At 40.3% G+C, this 4,638-nt stretch overlaps 1 non-coding gene across 1 annotated transcript; it reads right to left on the reverse strand.

Annotated features, from left to right (window-relative positions):
- Nucleotides 1–2,378: 2,378 nt before the first annotated feature.
- LOC141681459 (small nucleolar RNA R71) lies at nucleotides 2,379–2,485 on the reverse strand. The gene has a single exon (XR_012558891.1). It is a non-coding gene; the product is annotated as a small nucleolar RNA R71 (small nucleolar RNA).
- Nucleotides 2,486–4,638: the final 2,153 nt, after the last annotated feature.

Here is a 4,638-nt window from a genome sequence, read left to right on the forward strand (position 1 = left end):
CAACTTCATACTTCTTCATTTCTCTTTATATCCTACTTAAACTTTGTTACTGGATATGTGCCATGTCTTACCCTCCAAACTTGAGATCTCTATCTTGTTGAATAATGTTATGATTCTTTTTCAATACTTTCTTCCTTGGTTGTTGAACCATTGATATTCATCTTTGAAGACCCTTTTAGTGAAGAGTTGATTCATTCTGATAAGAGTTTCATAACTCAAATCCTTCATTGATGATTTAAACCCCTTTGCATAGATCTTTGTAAAATTTGATAAGTGGCATTTTATACCACTTAGAACGTCTTATAATAGCTTAAATTGGTGTCTTGAAATCAAGTATTTTGTGTATTTGATGCATTTTTCTAGTGTTTGTGCATTTTAGGGTATTTGTTGCATTTCGGGAGAGAATTCATCAATAATAAGCCTTGGCATGTGTTTAGCATTACAAGTGGGAAGATAAGAGTAGATTGCAGCGAAGAAACGGAGCAAACAGATCATTTTTCCAGAAAGGGTCTGAGCGCCCGCTCAGCTCTGCTAAGCGGCCGCGCAGGAAGCTGAGCGCCCGCTCAGCTATGCTGAGCGGCCGCGCAGGGTCGTAAATTCAAAATAATTATTTTAGACTCTTATTTCCGTTTGGCTTCCGAATTCTGAGCTATCTGGGTTTTATGGGACTCCTATATAAGTAGATTTCAGAGAGGTTTCACGTGGTGGGATCGTGGTATTAATCAAGGAGTGAAGGAGATAAGGAAGAAGACCGTTTTAGCACACCGCAACGAAGAGGAAGCATATTTTCTTGTGAATCTTTATTTCGATGTAATGTTGGATGCTAGTTTTCTTACTTTGAGCCTATTTACTCTTGTGATGTACTCTGGTTTAATATAAGTAGTTTTAGTTATTATTCTCTTGTGTTTGTTTATCATGTTTTCATATGAACCCATGATGACGATGAGTGCTATTATGGGCTAATCGTGATCATGGGGTCGTAACGGATTTATTATGGAATTCTTTAGTTAGTTGTTTAATACCTTAGTGTGTGATGACTGTATGATATCTAGTATTGGTTGTGCGTATTCGTCTTATATGCGTCGCGGACATATAAGATAGGGTGTTAATCTCTTGTGAAGCGACGGTGGATCTTGAGATTTAGAACTTGCCATGCTAGCATAGATTCATGTATGATGTTGCATGATTAGTGGGTAACTCTAACCGTTTTATTCGCCCTGTGTAATCAAATGGAATAACTTGTTCTTAAATCGTTATGTTGTCAATTTCTGTAGACATATAGGGACTCAACATATTTGATGCCTATTCAACTTCTATCTTAATTGTGGATGTTTGGTAGAATGGTATTAGTACAATGAAAGTTGGCTTTTATAATTTTAATGTTATTCGATTAATATCATCACTGTTGTATACTAAGGATAATAACAATGACTATTGAAGGAAGTAGTAATGAAGTTGTGAACTCATGAGTGTTTTAATATTGTTAATTCTAAGTGATAATTAAGTGCTTAATTCAGGAGTTAATTGCAGTTAATAATTAGTTAATCAAATCTAAGTGTTATTGTCTTAACATTGAGAAGTAATCATACATTGGTGAGTGAGTTTAATTGAACATAATTAGTCTGAGTCTCTGTGGGAACTAACTAGAAAGTATTCTATATTACTTGCGAACGCGTATACTTGCGTGTTTTATTAGCGCGTGATTTCACCCTAACAAGTTTTTGGCGCCGCTGCCGGGGACTCGGCGTATTTGTTTAGTTTATGTACTTACCATCATTGGTCATTAGGACTCAGTGAATAAGACATGTTACTTATTGTTTCCGGTTGTGTTTCAGGTACTTTAGCGAGCGTTTATTCAAACTCGTTCTCGTACTCGCAAGAGGACTTTAGATATAGCTGAGGAGACAGATGAAGTTCTTGATATTTTGGAGAAGATAGATTTTGAAGATTCGGATTCAGGAAGTGAGCAGAAAGAGCCAGTAATCATGGGTGATCATATTGTTCCGACAGATCCATCTCTTATGGACTTTTCTCGGCCTAAAATTAATGACATTCAGTCAAGCATTCTTCATCCGGCTATTCAGGCTAACACCTTCGAAATCAAGCCGGGCACTATTCAGATGGTGCAGAATTCTGTTTCTTTTGGAGGTGCTGCGACTGAAGACCCCAACATGTACATAAGGAATTTTGTCGAGATCTGCAGTACTTTCAAATATAATGGTGTGAGTGATGAGGCTATCAAGCTGAGGCTTTTCCCATTCTCTCTGAGGGATAAAGCTAAGGACTGGTTATATTCTGAACCAGCTGGGTCCATCACTACTTGGCAAGATCTTGCGCAAAAGTTTCTGGTGAAGTTTTATCCAATGGCAAAGACTGCTGCTATGAGGAGTGCTCTTACTCAGTTTGCGCAGCAACCTACAGAATCTATGTGCGAAGCTTGGGAGTGCTACAAGGAGATGTTGAGAAAGTGTCCACATCATGGAATGCCCAATTGGATGGTGATCTCTGGTTTCTATAATGGTTTGGGGGCCCAATCTCGGCCCATGCCCGATGCAGCAGCTGGAGGCGCCTTGTGGGCCAAAAGCTATACTGAGGCTTATAATCTTATTGATACTATGGCTGCAAATGAGCATCAAAACCCAACTCAAAGGAGGAAGGTAGCAGGTATTCTGGAAGTCGATGCAGCCACCACTATTGTAGCGCAGCTCCAAGCGCTGTCTATGAAGGTCGATTCTCTAGCCACCTATGGAGTCAATCAGATAGCTATGGTCTGTGAGCTTTATGCAGGTTCTCATGCTATGGATCAGTGTTCTCTTGTTAACGAATTTGTTCAGTATGTGAACAATTATCAGCAGGCAATAGCAACCTGTGCCAGCTACTTATCATCTTAACAACAGAAATCATCCAAATTTCAGCTGGGGTAATAATCAGAATGCTATTTAGCAACCATATCAGCAAGGCGTAAGTAAACAGTTTAACCCACCTGGATTCCAGCAACCGCAGCAGTATGCTCAAAGGCAATCATATCCTCAACAGGGAGGTGCGGCTGCATCCACTAGTGCTGATTTTGAGGAACTTAAGCTGTTGTGCAAGAGTCAGGGGGTGTCGATCAAGACCTTGGAAAATCAAATTGGTCAAATAGCCAATGCAGTGCTCAATCATCAACCTGGTACACTTCCCAGTGACACTGAAGTGCCAGGCAGGAAGGAAGCTAAAGAGCAAGTCAAGGCTATTACCTTAAGGTCTGGAAAAGTTACCGATGCTGAAAAAGCAAAAGAAGGAGAAGCTAAAGTTGGAGATAAAGAAGCTAAACAAAAGGAGAAAGCGGCGGAACCAAGGAAGACTACCGTTGAACACACTCTGCCTGAGGGTAATACAGGGGAGAAATAGCTCTATCCACCACCACCTTTCCCTAAGAGATTGCAACAACAAAAGCTTATTAAGCAGTTCGGTAAGTTTCTGGAGGTGCTCAAGAAACTTCACATCAATATACCTTTCGCTGAGGCTCTGGAGCAAATGCCTAGTTATGCGAGGTTTATGAAGAGTATTTTTTCAAGGAAGGTGAAACTGGATGACCTTGAGACCGTTGCTCCAACGGAAGAATGCAGTGCTGTGCTGCAGCAAAAGTTACCTCCAAAGCTTAAAGATCAAGGTAGCTTCACCATTCCTTGCACCATTGGCAAGTTGTCTTTTGACAAGTGCCTTTGCGATTTGGGAGCAAGTATCAATCTGATGCTGTTGTTGATCTTTAAAAAGTTAGATTTTCCTGATCCAAAGCCCACCTACATGTCTCTATAATTGGCTGATCGTTCTATTACTTACCCAAGAGGCATAGTGGAGGATGTGCTAGTCAAGGTGGATAAGCTCTTCTTTCTTGCAGACTTTGTTATTCTGGATTTCGAGGAAGATAAGAAGATTCCCATAATCTTAGGAAGACCTTTCTTAGCTACAGGCCGTACCTTGATAGATGTGCAGAAAGGTGAACTTACTATGCGGGTGTAGGATCAGGATGTGACATTCAATGTATTCAAAGCAATGAAATTCCCTACAGAAGATGAGGAGTGCTTAAAAGTGGATTTGATTGATTCTGCGGTTACTTCAGAACTCGATCATATGCTAATGTCTGATGCATTAGATAAGGCCTTAGTGGGGGATTTTGACAGTGATGATGAGGATGGCAATGAACATCTACAATATCTTAATGCTTCTCCCTGGAGGCGAAAGCTAGACATGCCGTTTGAATCTCTTGGTACTTCTAACCTCAAAAATGCTGAAGGAAAGCTCAAACCATCAATTGAGGAAGCACCCACCTTGGAGCTTAAGCCATTGCCTGAACACTTGAGGTATGCTTTTTTAGGTGATGCATCTACTTTACCTGTTATTATTGCATCTGACCTTTCAGGTAGTGAGGAGGACAAGCTCTTAAGGATCTTGAGAGAATTCAAATTGGCTATTGGATGGACCATAGCAGACATCAAAGGGATCAGCCCTTCATATTGCATGCATAAGATTCTGCTAGAGGAGGGTAGTAAGCTGACTGTTAAGCAACAATGCAAACTTAATCCTATCATGAAAGAGGTGGTGAAGAAAGAAATTCTGAAGTGGCTGGATGCAGGAATCATTTATCCTATTTCTGAC

This window comes from Apium graveolens, chromosome 8 (assembly GCF_009905375.1).
Source record: "Apium graveolens cultivar Ventura chromosome 8, ASM990537v1, whole genome shotgun sequence".
Lineage (NCBI taxonomy): Eukaryota > Viridiplantae > Streptophyta > Magnoliopsida > Apiales > Apiaceae > Apium > Apium graveolens.